This window comes from Pinus tabuliformis, chromosome 1_2 (genome assembly GCF_031772625.1).
Source record: "Pinus tabuliformis cultivar Carrire ecotype Pingquan chromosome 1_2, CPIR1, whole genome shotgun sequence".
NCBI lineage: Eukaryota > Viridiplantae > Streptophyta > Pinopsida > Pinales > Pinaceae > Pinus > Pinus tabuliformis.
In genome coordinates this window covers 96,459,487-96,476,543 of record NC_142298.1, presented here as the reverse complement: position 1 = coordinate 96,476,543, position 17,057 = coordinate 96,459,487, and the positions used below count along the sequence as shown (strand labels likewise).

At 36.1% G+C, this 17,057-nt stretch overlaps 1 pseudogene; it reads right to left on the bottom strand.

Annotated features, from left to right (window-relative positions):
- Positions 1–396: 396 nt before the first annotated feature.
- On the bottom strand, positions 397–4,920 carry LOC149204651 (glutathione S-transferase U17 pseudogene; annotated as a pseudogene).
- Between the last annotated feature and the right edge of the window lie 12,137 nt (positions 4,921–17,057).

Sequence of the window (17,057 nt, the reverse complement as noted above, 5' to 3'; positions counted from 1 at the left end):
TAGTGAAAGAAAAATCAATAAAACACCATTTTATATATATATATTGAAGATATTGAAGGACTCAACTAATTGACCCATCAGTTCATTCACGAACATAAATTCACATAAACGTAATTTAAAATTTCACACTCGTGATGGAGAGATATACATTATAACGCTGGCTACTACATCGAGCTATATCGCCCCCAATTCATACACGTATTCAAATTCACATGACTAACTACTACAACGTTCGAACTCACAACATTGAAACAAAACATGACAGACGATAACTTCAATCTAAATATTATTTCGCTCTTTGCCCTCGTTTTGTTAGGTCAACATGACAGACGACAACTTCAATCTAAATGTTATTTCGCTCTCTACCCTCGTTTTATTAGGTCTGGGTGTGTCTATCTAGTTACCAGCAGGTGGTGATGTAAATTTGGCTCTCGCGATAGATATAAATTCGAATAACTTAACCGGATCGGGAAAAACTTGTTTCGCTCTGTTCGCTTTAGAGAATTGGTCCATCCATGCACTTAACAGTGACATTTTCTCTCTATCTATTAGAAATATATTGGTAACCTTCTCGAGCGATTTGATGAACACCAACATCGTACCCAATGCAATTTCAACCAAACCTATCTCATCTCCTCCGAATTATGCCTTGCCTGTAGTTTGCAGAGTTTCCTCTACCAAAAAGAAGTTTGCCACTGATTCCTCGGCTGCTTTCTTTTGCTGCTCACCCTAACCCCTGAAAACTCCTAGTAGACATGAACCGAGCTGGAGCCACCCATTCATAATATTAGAGAGAACAATAAAAGTGATTTCAACTTTCACACTTAACCTAAGTAGCAGATAACGAATAAAGGGATGAATTACCTTATCGTCAACAAAGGCAGCCCAGAAGTGGGCAATGGCTCTGTCATATGGATCGTTGGGCATAATATTGGGTGCCTTATTGCCCCAAGCCTCCTCGATATAGTGCATAGATAAAAATCAGACTTGAATTGAAAAAGAAGGAGTTACAGCTCACAGGTGAGTAGTGCACCTGGAGACTGCACTCAAACAAAGATAATTCTCTCCATACACTCTACTTACATCAAATGAGCAATTACATCATTAAGTACATTACTAGAAATCAGGAAGTTGCAACCAAACTCCTAAACTCTAGGAACAAATCCTAAACTAAGGAGATACGTTACAACTTGTGTAACCATTTCTCCATTAATACAAAATAATATTAATTATTTTCAACTCCCCCCCTTAATGGAGAAAGGATTATCCTGAACTCCTAGCATCCCTCTAAACAATTCAAACTTTACATGCCCAAGAGGCTTAATAAACATATCAGCCATGTTATCACGAGTTTTACACTATTCAACACATATCTCTTTTGACTGTAGTTTCTCTCGATGAAGCCGAGCTACAGTGCTCTGCTTTTTTCTGCTCCATGCTATGACCCTGGATCTAATGTTGAATGCATAACCTATGATAGATCTTCGATCATCCAAGTTACCTGCCCAATCGGAATCTGAAAAACCTGCTAGAATAACCATTCTGAACCTTTCCATCAAGCTTCTAGCATACTTCTCTTGAGTAAGAAAGGTTTGTCCAGAGTCTTTCCATCTCATACACTTGTGAGATCTGATTTCTTTGATCAGATTGTTAGCATTCCCTATTACAATCATATCATCTACATACAAAGAAATCAAACTAATTTTCCTCTGTTTATTAAACTTGGTATACAGATTTGGATCACCCAAGCTCCTATGAAAGCCATGCTGTATAGAAAATGAGTCAATTTTGTCATACCACAACCTAGGTGCTTGTTTTAAACCATAAAATACCTTTTTCAATTTACACACAAGATGTTCCTGCCCCTTTTTCACAAAAGCTTCAAGCTGTACTAAATAAATTTCTTCCTTCAAGTCACCATTGAGAAATGCAGACTTAACATCTAGCTGGTGTAGCTGCCATTTGTGTTTTGTTGCTAAGGAAATTAACATTCTAATGGTGTTTAATTTGGCTACAAGAGCAAAGGTGTCATCGAAATCTATTTGCTCTTTCTGTGAATAACCCTTTGCTACCAGTCTAGCTTTAAGGTTCTCTATACTCCCATCTGCATTTATTTTTGGTTTATACAACCATTTGCATCCTATGGGGGTTTTAGCTTCAGGAAATTCAACCAAATCCCAAGTATGGTTTCTGTTTATTGATTTTATTTCCTCATTCATTACAGATTCTACAATGTTTAAAAACTTTGACATTAATGGATAGTCTTTCAATTTAGAAGGTAATCGAGTATTTCTACTTGATCTCCTTGGTAGGGGACTTACCTCAAATCTATCTATTTCAGCCTTTTCTGGGTTTTCATTATTGATTACATTTCCTGTTACCTCTTCTTCTTGTTTCTGCTCCTGCTCTTCATCTTCCTCACCATTTTCTTCCATTAGCAATGGAATGTCCCAATCACTGTTAGAGTCATCCTTTCCTTCTTCAACATGTTCTAATTCTAACATTGTAAATTCCCCAGGATTCCCAAGATTGAAAGGATTCCCAATATTGAAAGGACCAACATGTTCGCCCTCCATAAGTCGCATAAGGCCTTCAACCAGATCAAAAACGAACTGGAAGCTCTATGTCTGTTCCCCATTTCCATACACTGTCAAAGGCTCCTTGCGCAAAGCCTGAGAAATAAAATTACTTGCAACCTGACCATCATCATGGCACATTCGTGGACCGTATGTATTGAAAATTCGAGCAATCCACACCTCGATATTTTCCCCAACACGCTTGGCAAGTCTAGATATGTTCAAGATTCCCACATCATTAGTTTTGATAGTCTTCACGAGATTGTGTTTGTAATGCAAAGGGGAAACGGGGCAAGCCAAATGGTAGATCTGATCAACCTCCAACAATAAGGGTTCCACAACATCATGCCCTATCCGTTCAAAGCTCAGATTGCAAAATTGATGCAAAACATTCTCCTTCCTTCCTATGAAGAAATTGTCGACAACAATAACACTGTCACCTCTTGCCATGAGCCTGTCAAGGAGATAACTACCAACAAAGCCAGCTCCACCCGTCACAACAACTCGCAGGGACTTTCTCTTCAATCCTAGAGGCACTTTAGCCCCCGAATTCACCATCGAACCCGAATGATACTGAGCAAACCGAGAAATAGGAGTCTCATAAACAACCTGATGAGGTTTGTTGGGCACAAACCTTCCATTTTAATTAACATTAGAAGCCAAAAAAATGACGTTGAAGGATAAAGAAAGTCGATATGATGGTGATTCCTATCAAAATTAACAGCAACCATTGCTCCCTGAGAAAATAATCTACTGGCCTGATAATAGACCACGTCTTTTCTGGATTAAGAGAGTACTCATCACTATTATTCATATTAAACTAATAAAATTTCTGATCCTTTGATGAATAAGTCCTCAATGAGCCACCACTGGGAAAGTCCGATCTGCTACCACCAAACAGATCAGGAACTCCAATGCACCACCACTGGGAAAATATCATCTGCTACCACCGAACAGATCAGGAACTCCAATGCACCACCACCGGGCAGATCTGATCGGCTGCCACCGAACAGATCAGGAACTCTAATGCGCCACCACCTGGTAGATCTGATCTGTTGCCACCAAATAGATCAGGAACTCTAATGCGCCACCTCCAGGAAAATCCGATCTGCTGCCATCGAACAAATCAGGAACTCTAACGCACCACCACCAGGCAAGTCCGATCTGCTGCCACTGAGTAGATCAGGAACTCCAATGCGCCACCACCAGGCTACTCCGATCTGCTACCACCAAACAGATCAGGAACTCTAATGCGCCACCACCGGGCAAGTCTGATCTGCTACCACCGAACAGATCAGGAACTCTAATGTGCTACCACCGGGCAAGTCCAATCTGCTGCCACCAAGTAGATCAGGAACTCCAATACACCACCACCAGGCTACTTCGATTTTCTCCCACTTAATAAATCTGGAATTTCAAAGTGCCGCCATCGGGCAAGGTCGATCTACAAAAATTGCAGATTTTCCAAAGAGAAAGAGGCTGGCACTTCTCGACGGAGAAATACCCGCACAACTAAGGCTTGATTTTCCGCGCCAATAGGAGTTTCTGGCACGCTGGCGCGACTATCGCTCTCAAAACTGTGCCATTGTTCCTTAATAAAACACACCAACCCTTCGTTCCACTCAAAAATGGCGCGACTGTTCGTGGCTAAACCGCGCCAACCCTTTCTTGCGCTCAGAGACGATCAGTCATTTGAGACTTGTCTTCAGGTGTTACTACAGTCCACCTGATTCTACGAATGCTTCTGTACACTCCACCGCCACTATAGTTCTGTAATCAATGATGCATCCTAAAAAAAAATAAAAAAAATTAAGGCTATCCCTACTCTGTGCTCTGATACCAAGATAAAAATCAGACTTGAATTGAAAAAAAAGGAGTTATAGCTCACAGGTGAGTACTGCACCCGGAGACTACACACAAACAAAGAGAACTCTCTCCGTACACTCTACTTACATCAAATGAGAAATTACATCATTAAGTACAATACTAGAAATTAGGAAGTTGCAACCAAACTCCTAAACTCTAGGAACAAATCCTAAACTAAGGAGACACGTTACAACTTGTGTAACCATTTCTCCATTAATACAAAATAATATTAATTATTTTCAACTTGCACAATAATCATCGATTCACAAACAGGCTTCCCGTTGTGGATGAGCACGGGAATCTTCTTGTGAACAGGGTTTGATTGCAGTAGCAGCTCGCTCTTGTTGTTGTAGATGTCCTCTTCGATGAATTCGTAATAGATCCCTTTAACAGCAAGTGCTATGCGAACCCTCGCCACAAACGGACTGAGAGTTATACCTAACAGCTTCACTTGCCCAACTTCGCCACACCCCTGCATCGCTAATGCTCTCTTCTATCATTTGCTATGAAATGTGTTTTTCAATTAATGTCAAACGAAATGTGTTTTTCAATTAATGTGCTTCTCAGACATATGTGTATCTATATGCATCAACTATCTGTACCATACTTATAATCTGGTAGCACAAAACTCTCACCCTAAGTAAGCATAAGGGATCGGTCGCTGCCAAACATAGATTTGGGATCGACACCACTCTGCGGATTGGACGGAATGATGGGTTGCTTCCCTTATAAGTTAACCTTGGAACCCATAGAAGTTCCATGGGCCAGATTATACCCTTATTATTTATTTATTAAGGTATTCTCATTCTGTGTTTTACTACTATGAAATTTTATACTCTACTTATTCATAATGCATCAGTTTGATGCATAGCTGACGACAAGGCTCATCCCAACACCCTTCCCGTGTCCTCCTCAAACATCATATCACAAAGCTGTATTTGTTAATTAATTTTTAAAACATTGTATTCCATCAATGTTTGAATAAAAACGGTAAAGATAATCATTTTATATTCCTTTTATCTCTCGTACTTCGAAGTGCTTGTAGCTATCTGCAGACAGCGTTACTTACCCTCCATTTTATCAAATGGGTACCACTCATTTGTGAACATTTTTAAAAAATGTACTATATTATATAGTGTGAATTTATTATTTAATATGACTAGTTTATTAATTAATTTTTTAAACATTACGCTCGATTAAATATTTGGAATAAAATTTTTCTTTACTTTTTGTCAACGTGAGTACCATACAACCTCTGCACACATTGTAGATGGGAAAAAAAAAATATTTTAGGAAAATATTAAATATGATATAGCAGGTTAATGATTGGTTTTCTATTTTTATATCTTTGTCTTTTGATAATTATAAAGTGATATTTAATAGGAAGGATGGAAAAGAAGCAAGCTAATTATTGAATTAATGCATGGTTTTTAATATTTTTCATTACTTTTAATAACATCCATACCCAATTTCAATGCCAAAAAACTCTCAAGAAAAATCTCATTGAAATGAAAAAAAATACTTTACATGGATGTTATTAGAAGTGATTATACACAAACAATGGGTTGTAGGATCATGGACATGGTGAAGGTAAGAAAACAAACTCCTAGAAATATTTTTTAATCTTCTTGGGTTCAAGAACTTAGTTGGTTCAAGGGCCTTAACTAAGTCCTTGAACCAACGCTAGTCTTTTATAAGATTTTTTATCGACCTTCAAGTGTGGTGAGAAGGTTATGTGCATTTGAAATAGGTCTAGATGCCTAAACATGATACCTTAAGATCTAATTGAAGCTTCTTATACTTATGCACCACGATTAAAATTTACACACAGTGATATAAACCCTCACTAGGGAGCCTTAACCATAGTTGTTGCAAGGAAACAATAACTTGAGGCCCTCAACATTAATTAGGGCACAAAAACAATAACCTTGGGCCATAAATATAACATTTCAAGCTCAATTTCTATGAACAATACTAATAGATCAGGTTGCAATGCTTTGATATGGCTTAGGTGGGGAACTAAAGCCTTTGTTGAAATACAAATGTTATAGTCATCCAATGCCAAACACAACACCTCATAGAAACAAATTTAATCTCTACGATTTTAGGTAGGTTTTATTGCTTAAGGATCATGAATGATGCCTCACCATCATAGCTGACTTCTTAAAGGGATATTTGGTCTTCTAGTTGGGATATGGACATCATTAGGAGATTTTGATTACTAGTTATGTGCCTTGGGTCCTTAGAAATTATTAAGAGAGAAAACCTAATCCTAAGATCATAAAGGATGCTTTTAGGCATCTATGTCCATCAATGACATGTTGAACCACTAGGAAGGGCATTTCCAAGCTATTCTTGGTCTTTAGATGGGGATAACCAATGTTATAATTTTTAAAAAATTAAGTATGAGCCTAGAGACCCTATATATGGATTAAGGGTCAAACCAAATATGTAGGCCCTAATGTAAGCCTATGGGCTTTTGGGGCTAACAATGACACCTTAAACCACTATATATGACCTACTGAGGGTATCTTTTTCCTCTAACTAGGCATATAGATATCACTATTAGTAATAGATATGATATTTAAGGCCTTGCACATGGCTAAGGGAGGAAACATGATTTTAAGTCCCTAAAATAAGGTTTCAGCCATCCAACGCCAAGAAGGATTTGTGAAACAATGGCATGCCACCTCTTGAGTGTATGCTTGGCATATTAATGGGGATGTTGGTGTAGTTATGACATTTTGAGAAACAGATTTGTGTGTGAGGGCCCTAGAAATAATCTAGGGAAGAAGGTGAGGCCTTGGGTCCTAAAGAAAGATTTGAGGCATCAAAGTCTATGAAAAATGCCTGAAAGCACTAAACATTACATCTAGAGGATATCCTAAAAGGATGTGAGTTGTATAAGAAGCTTTCGATCATTAGGTATGGATATCAAGCATAATCTCTAAGAGAAACACCTAAACACCATTCTATGAGCCCTCTCTAGGGAGTCTTTGAGGTTCGAGGTGATTATGTGCACTATTATGAGGTTCCTAGAAACATGGATGAGTTTGGAGTTTATGACCATAGTTGCGGGAAGGAAACAAGATCCCTTGGTCCTCAACATTATCTTTTAGGGTCAAGAACAATAGACGAGTCCTTAAACCTCTACTTCTAACATCTATTGGTTAATAAAAATAATCAAAGGTGCTATATGTACAATAACTATGTCACTTGTTGACAAGGAAAGCCTATATGTCTAAATAAGGTCCTATAGGGTAAATAATGGGATTTCACCCCAAATTATGCTTATTATCCTCGATATCCATTAGCAACCCCTAGCAACCATAAAGGTTTTGTATGTGTATTATTAAACACATCCTCAAACAAGCATAGAAGAAACTAATATGGTATCTCTAACACACTAGAGGGCTATAAGAGCCATAATTAAACAAAAACACATTTTGTAAAATTCAGGCTCAATCACAATGAACGCACCTTGTAGGTTAACTTTGGCATGGATATTGAGGCCACTAGGAGATTTTGTGCACAAAGTAAGTGTTTTAGGGTGTTTAACATGCTCAAGATAGGAAATCAAGCACATCAAGATATTGTTGAATCTTAATAGGTTTAAGATCCTTCAATGAGTCCTTAAACCAACAAAAGTCCTATGCAGGATTTTTTAATAGGCCTCCAAGTGGGGTATGAGTATTGTGACTAGGTTTTGTGCTCTAGAAATGGGTCTATATGCTCATACATGGTTAAGGTGATAAACAAGGACCTTTAGACCTATTTCAAGTTTCTTGAGATTAAGCACTATAAATAAAACTTAAACATAATGATATGATACCTTGCTAGGGTTGTTTTCCTTTGTAGTTGGATATGAGTTCCATTTAGATGTTTCATGTAACACAATTTGGTATGGAGGCCTTAACCATAGTCATGGTAAGGGAACAACATCCCAAGTCCCTTCACATTGATTAAGCAAGGGAAACAATGACATAAATGATATTTATATTTAAATATTACAATGCAAAGCAATAAAACATTAAAATAAATCATAAACTAATCTTTTCAATCTAAGGACACCACAATTTCACTGGTAAAAAATTAGGTTGTAAGGTTCCATTGCATCAAAGTGTGAATGGTTCTTACAATGGTACTCTAGTAACTGTGTAGTTTAATGACTTCAAAAGAATATGAACACATACTTCTCAAATAAATTTTCTTTAACTAAACCAAATGCAAATATGGTTGATCAATTTTAACTTGAGATCTAGGACTCAAGATAGTCCCTAATGTTATAATCATTAGCTGAATTTGTCTATGTTCAGCTCTATGGATGAAAGAATGATATAGAAATAATTTTAAGACCAATTTATTCAAGTAAAGTAAAACATATTTAGTTTTTACTAGAAATAAATTTACCTCTTCAATGAAGAAAATGTTATCACAAAACGATAACTAATAAAATGTAGTGTAACCTAAACCTACAACTTATCAAATTTAATGCAATCTAAAATTTAAATAATAGGGAACATATATACAACATAACTTAATAGAAATAAAAAGAGAGAATTTACCTATGATAAGCATGCATAATAAAAGCAAAGCTTCTATATACACATAGAACTAATTCATATGACCATAGTATGGGGCCCCTCCAAACATGGCTAATGCACACTGAAAAACACTAACCACTGGAGCTGAAAGCTAACATATTTAAAGAATAGATGAAATAGTACACACCTTTGTTAAAAGTTTTTGTGTGGAGTATTAATCCCATAGCTTTAACTTTTAATAGTTTTTTTATATGAATGAAATGAAACAAACCAATGTATGATTTCTTCATGGAGTAATTGCACACCAATATTCCCTCTAAAAAAAGCTAAATTGATCGTTCAAAGGAGTTATTATGTTTCGCATGCTTTGTTCTTGATAGAAAATGTGAAATTTGAGCGTGCCACTATGTGTATCCTCTTGTTGGCACAATGTTGATGAGCACACTAACCCAGATTTTTTATTTTCATGGGAATCTCTAGAGACACATAAATGGATTAAGAATTACAATATCTATTTTATTCCTAAAATTTTTGGTAAGAGATAACTTTTTTACATTTAAATATGTTAATTACTCAAAATTAAAATAAACTAGTATAAATATCTATTTGTGTTTTTATTCATCTTTACTCGGGTCAAAAAGTAGCTCAAGAATGTGTAAATATGGGGAAAAGTGAGTAAATAACACTAAAAAGTGAAGGTTTTGGGAGTTCTCTACATCGCAAAATCAAGTGCCAATGTTTTGTAAAAATTGTTTGTGTTTTGTCCAATATCCAAATAGCCTCTACTACCAACAACATAACATCCACATTAGATGTTGATGCTCTCTTAATTGGATTCCTTGGCCTCCATTTGTGGAAATTTGTTAATGTGGGAACCAATTTGAAATTAGTGTCGAAATTCCTCCATTTGGGAACCAATGCTAAAATTCCTCCAACTGAGAACCAAACTCATAGGTTCTATCTCAATAAGATGAAGTTTCTTAGAAAAAGACATGAAAAAATCAATATGGAGATCCTACCTAGGGTTTTTCCCAAAACTTCCCTCAATGATAATGTTAGATTCAAATCACCACCATGCAATATAAAGGGATCACTTGGAATCGTAAAATCACTTAGGCGTTCTGAAAAAGTGATTCTATCCACATAGAGACAATATACATTAACCACATTGAAAATAGAAATCAACGACCTTGACCTACAGCTTAACCACTATGGATAAGAGAATTGGAAAAGAGGAATGGACTAGTAGGTCGGATTCCATTAACTTAATAATCCTACCAACTAACTCATTGCATTGACTACACAAGAGGACCATCCTTTCAGTGGGTCTAAATCAATTATAGCCTACATTCCTTTACATATGGTTTCTTGAATTAGCATAACATCATGATTTTGGCTTAGGATAAGCCTTTTAAGAGCTAGCATTTTTTGGGCACACCTAACCCCTCTCTCATAAAAGGATAATATTATCATGAAAAAAGAAAATTTAAGGTGTTTCCTTACTCCAAGGGCCCTAGAAATGATGTCTTTTCTTCATTTAGATATATCCAAAATGACTTATTGATAGGATTTAAGCATATTAAATATTTCGACCTATATGACTAGGCTAAACTGGGTTGACGGATATACTTCCTTCTGAAGAGGGATCCTCTTTTAGCTTGGGACTTAGCCTCAAATCATATTCCTTTTTGCATGGGATATCCTCCTCCAAAACACAGGGATAAGGAACTAGATATTGCTCCATACAAAATCTACTCCTAACATCCTAATGACCATTAGCCAAGAAATCAGTCGAGGAGGAACAGGGAGAGGGTACATGGGGGAAAGAAGATATGGTGTTTAAAACAACGATGCTCTCAATAAAAAATGGGGAGGGAAAATGTAGAAAATGACCATCATTCATAACATAAATAAAAATAAGGGATGGGGAAGTGATATGCTTACCCAGGGAAATGACAAGGAAGTCATTCCTATCCTAAGCCAAAGTGAAGAAATTGTCTATCAGAATTGAAACCAAATGCATATTTCCATAATTGGAGGAATGTTGAAAGATATCCAAGGAAGTGGAATTGGCCTTCTCAAATAAAAAATTCTACAATCTACCTAATTACGAAGTTTTCCTAGAGAAATATGCTCGATGTGACTAAAATCATGGTAGGAAAAACATGAAACGTAAATTTTCAATAGTCCACCTTATGAAGCCAAATATAGTTTCCATAAAACAAAATCACATTTCTTATAAACACATCATGGATGTCAAGATCAATGTATATCCATATCTATCTCTAGTAAAGCTTGAGTTCCAAATTAGGTTCCAAACAAAAAATTTACCAAGCTTGTTTCCAATGCCCTATGTGGCCTCTTTAGACCAAAAAGACAAAAGAATCTCTCCAGAAATGTACCATACATTTGCAATAGTAACAAGCTCCCTATTTGAGTTAAAGTGAAACATCCATCTCTTTAAAACCAAGATAAAGGTGTACCAAGACCAACTTTTTCCAAGGATATTATCACAATCCAACTTGGACCTAAAAATAAAACACATCTAACCACTAATAAGAACATGAAACTTTGACGTATAATCTAGGTCCAACTTCCAAGACCAGTTCAATTAGTAAGGTAAATAACCTTCCTTAGGAAATTTCCCACTAAAATTCCCTAATAAAATTATTCCATGGAACTTTCCAAGGTTTTTTAGTGCTACATCCTTATCTACCACCTTTTGTGCAAAATATGCATGATCCCTTACAAACTTCTTCCAAAACTTTTTGTCTTTCCCAACAAACCCATATTCTCCTTATAAGACCCTCTCCCACCCTAAAATTCCAATGGAATTGCAACTACCCTAAAATTCCAATGGAATTGCAAGAATAAAGTCATGTTCCAAGTTCTTAGAAATGAAAGCATCATCCATTTGATAGGGGCCATTATACAAATTCAAAATAGAAATATCCACACTAACAACCTCATGAATCCCACCTTCCTCCATATTCATGTCCAATGCTCAAATATTATAATATGCATGATTTTCAACTAGAGGAAGGTCCTGAAGAGAATATGGAGGATCCACATGAAGGTAATCAAACTGATATAAAAAATCCTAGCACTTTTTTTTTATTATATTCTAAATCTACTACCTCATCCTCTTAGCCCTCCACAACCTTCTAACGCTGAAACTAATGACTCATTTAAGGTTGTAGGACACATCTAACCACCAAAAAAAGTGACATGTTCTTCATTTGAGCCAGAAAATTAGACTTTCCAAAAAGCTTCGTTGTAAAATAAATCAACACTTTATGCCTACAACCAACGTGGATGGCTTGCTTCTCTTAATTAACTATCAAATTAAAAGAAATGATATATACAGACACACACACACACACACACTAAGCATAACAATATTGAAAAGGCAGCTAGAAAAGAGGCTAAAAAGTTGGAATCACAGATTAATCTCTAGAGCAAGGAGACTTATCTTGATCAAATCTGTTCTGGAAGCCATCCCTATATACTGGATGTCCCTCGCTTGGATCCCCCGGGGAATCCTCTATTGTATACAACAGCTATGTAGCCACTACCTTTGGAATGGGCATAAGGAAGGTAAAATATTTGCTTGGGTTTGCTGGAAAAGGATTTCCCTCCCAAAGAAATGGGGGGGATGGAGGTTAAAAGATCTGCCTTGTTTTGCAAAAGCACTAGTAGCAAAAATGAGTTGATCTCTCCTTATTGCTAACAATCTCTAGATGAATATGAATACCATAAATACATCTAGCCACTCCAGATCCTGGACTGGGTTCGTCATCATACGTGGCCTAGTGGAGGACTATCCATTGTTTGGAAAACAATCTTACAGACTATGCCTTTCATTAGAGCAGATTTGGCATGGCGCAGAAACAATGGCTCTTCTGTGAGAATTGGTGTCGACTGAAGGATAGGTAGCAGCAATCGCTTCCTCCAGAGCTCATCAAATACCTTAATCATAGGGAGGTCAAGATGATTGCCCATATTGCAGATCAAGACCACCGATCCTTTCTTAGACAACACTGGAGATCAGCTCATGATCTGAATATCCCTGCACAGTGGCAGCAAACTTGGGATACATACATAGGGGCACTACATGAAGCACATATTATTCTTAATCAAGATCTAGATGTCTTAGCTTGGACCCCTGCTGAGCACGGGAAATATAGCCCAAAGTTGGGATACATGCATCTAATACAGGCCCAAAAGCCCAATCATACCCATGATTGGTGGCAGCAGCTTTCGAAGCTTAAAACTCCCCCTCGAGCCCGGTTATTCATGTGGTCTATATTAAACAACAAAACCCCCATGGGAGAGATGCTTATGCATAAATCTGTATACGAGCTGAGATGGTGTCTCCTCTGCAAACAAGCATCCAAATATAATGAACATTTGTTTTTTCACTATTCACATGTCTCTCATTTTTGGCAAGCCATTACTCAAAATCTCTCAATTAGAAACACTTGGTAGGGAATTTCTCTTCTGCAAGCATGGAATAACTGAATGACTGCTCATCAAAAGAAAAAATACCAGTGTCTCCCTCTTATTCTCTGTTGGTCCATCTGTCTTGGACGCAACAGCCATATCTTCAAGAATCAGCCTGCCAACTGGCAATTTCTTATTTCAAAGGCAATGTCTGTTTACCATGACATCCCTAACGACGAGCCACCTCACACCGGAAATATCTTCAGACCTAGTATTATTGAAAAATTCCAGTCATGGGCCTTCTTCGACGGGGTAGGACAACCTCAAGGCTGTGTGTTGGGGGGGGGGGGGGGGTGTCTCTATATCTCGGAACAACACTGTTACAAATTCAAGCTAGGACTGGGTGAAGGAACAAACAATTTCACTGAACTTATTACTCTCAAACACCTGCCGCATTTCACCCTCATGCATAATTGCACTTCTGTTCAGATCTTTGGAGATTCTCAAATTATCATAAATTGGTTCAATGCAAAAAATCAATGTCATGCCATATCTCTTCAAAATATTCTAAATGATGTGCTTAATCTCAAATCAGGTTTTAACATGGTCTCTTGTCAACATATACACAAGGAATACAATGAGGATGCTAACAAGCCTTCCAAGGAGGGATCGCTACTTCCTTGAGGCATATGGTTAATCAATGAATAGCTAAGCATAGTGGTCTATCAATATCACCACAGACCATACGTAGACCAGGACTACTTCAAGATGAATCGACCATAGACTACTTTGTAGCTATAGTCAATGTTTTTTTTGAGTTATACATAGACTATGAAACATGCATATATTATTATGACAAAAGAGACAATATTATTTTTTGAAAATGGATTCCGAGGCCATTTTTTTTGCTATCACAAAATATGTACAAAGCACTAGTTATTATATAGGTATTGCATATGCCTCAAGCATCTACTACATGTAATTTTTCTCTTATAATGAAATATTACAATTTTTCTCTTTGGAAAAACAATATTCAAAAGGAAATATATACTCATGAAAAATAAGAAATAAAAAATTATGTAAACACAACGCAAATAAATTAAATAAAATAGCATATATGTATGTATAAGACATAATTGAAATATGGAATCCAATGAATTAACATAAATAATAATGAAATGAATTATTGAAATATGGTATTAAATGAATTGATATAAAGAATAATGAAATGAATCACAATGTACTACAAAATGAAAAATAATTTATCCAATTCATTTTAAAATATAACATAAAATGAATTAAATGTTAAAATAAAAAAATGAATATAACATAAAATAAATTAAATGTTAAAATAAATAAATAAATGAATTGAAATTTGAAAGTAGTATAAAATAAATTAAATGGTAAAAATGAAATGCATTTAAAAACATTAAATGGATTAATATTTAACACAAATTCAATTATTGCACCAAATGGACTAAAATGCACAAATGCATTAAAATGCAACATTCAAAGCTCTGTATATATAGAGGAAAAAATAAAAACAATATTGTAACAGTTTAGTAGCCTCATTTTCAAAACAAAATTATAATAAGTGTGTAGTTAAGACTTGTTTATGTGTTATTGTCATGACAAATTTAACTACTAACTTACAAACAATATGTATTAAAAATGTTGATTAACTGATTGAGAATATAAGCGCCGATAGGGATCATGTTACCATTAGTGAGAACTACTAAGGGGGTTTAGTCTTGGTTAATGTTGCATCACATAATTTATTGAGGAAAACAATTATGACTATGAAATTATTTTCCTACCTTTCCCAGCAGCCCACATCTTATTGAATGAAGCATAGGTAGCCAAAGAAATCACCTACAACAATTATGTGTTTTTGATAGTATTTAAGAAACTCCCTCAAAATTCAATCGCAAGTGCCCATCTCAAATTTTTGGTGTAGACCACAAATGGCGTGGGAAATAAGGGAAGTGATTAGATCGGTCACGTATGTATTCATTCAACCATACACAAAAATCATAAGGGTGCACAAGTACTTAAAAAAGCAATGAAATTTCAGGTAGAATGTTTTTATTCTCGAGTGGAATGTTGAGTGCAAACTATTTTCTTGGTGAATAGGAAACTTTTAGGAGTCCAACTTATTAACATCTAATTTTTCTGTTTTGAATGGAAAATATTTGTAAATATGTAAATAGAAAATAAGAATATCGAGAAACTTTAAAATATGGCTCTCAAAAGTCACTATGGTAAGTGTATATATTAATATTCATCTTAATAGAAATTCAATTATTCAAAAATTATCATCCATCGTGACATGGTATTAGAGCACAATTCCATCATTTATGTATGGCTTAGTAATTCCTTTGCCTCAACTCTGTTGCTATTGTAGCCCTGGCATCCTTCTTTCCAGTCTAGGGTTATGCCAGTTTGCCAATCACAATAATGTGTTTCTCATATGCTTAGAGTACATCAATGAACGCAGATAATGTTACATTGCATTACCTTGGTATCATTTTGATTAACGTTGCATATGCCCCTCTATGCTATACTTAGCAACACACCATATATAGATAGAAGACAATTTCACCTTGCCCGCACAGACTTCACATATGTTGGTAGCCAAGACTCGCTCAAAAGTTTCTCAACAGCCACCTTCCATGCATTTAGTGTGTGGCCCTCCAAACCAATCTCATCAAAACTCAATCAGCCGAAGTTGTTTTCTGTCTAATGTCTCGATCCTTACGATTATCCATTGGTTGATACTCACTTGCAGACACTACATATTCCTAACTCAACCCCACTTGTCTGACGCTCAGTAATTTGGAAAGTCAAGATGGAGCATATCATGTGTGGGAAAGAAATATACTTATAGTGACTAAAGAAATATACAATCAGTCATCCTGGCCCATTGTTCCACTTCTAAATTAGTAGTATAATCCTCTACACATTTCTTTTGCAAATTATGATATAAAAAGGAAAGTATCCTAGTGGGTTTTGACCAAGTTTGAGTTAGCGATGGCATTGACATCACAGAACTTCATGGCAGCCATGTCATAGGCCCTGGTTGCACTTCTTCTTGGTTGAATATATAGAACCACACGCATTGGTGCCTTCACGTATCTAAGAACTACAACACATGTTTTGTCTATGGACAACACCCTTGTATTGGGATGATGAAAGACTTACAAATGACTTCTCATTTCCCTACACAGAGGGAAGGCAAGTAGCTTGAAGGTGATTTTATGGAAATTTGTTGTGATGTTGGATATGACAATATGGGATATTGGTAGATTGTTTGTTTCCATATACAATGACTCATATTCTCTCGGATCTACACATTGATATTATGTTGCTGCACACTCTGGTCAATTTATTGATCATTTAAATGATGCACCTTATTTCTCTTGGTGTCGACATATTGCTAATGCTCGTGTCTTAGTTTAGAACTACTAGTAAAGATGCATTTTCTCATCTTTATTGTTTGCATGGTGTTGACTGGAAAGGAAAAAGCCTTTGAATTTTCAAGAAAGATGAATCACATGTTTATTTTTAATGACCTATTGAAAGGTGTATGTGAAGGAGGAGGTGACAATACGCCATGCTAATCTCACAT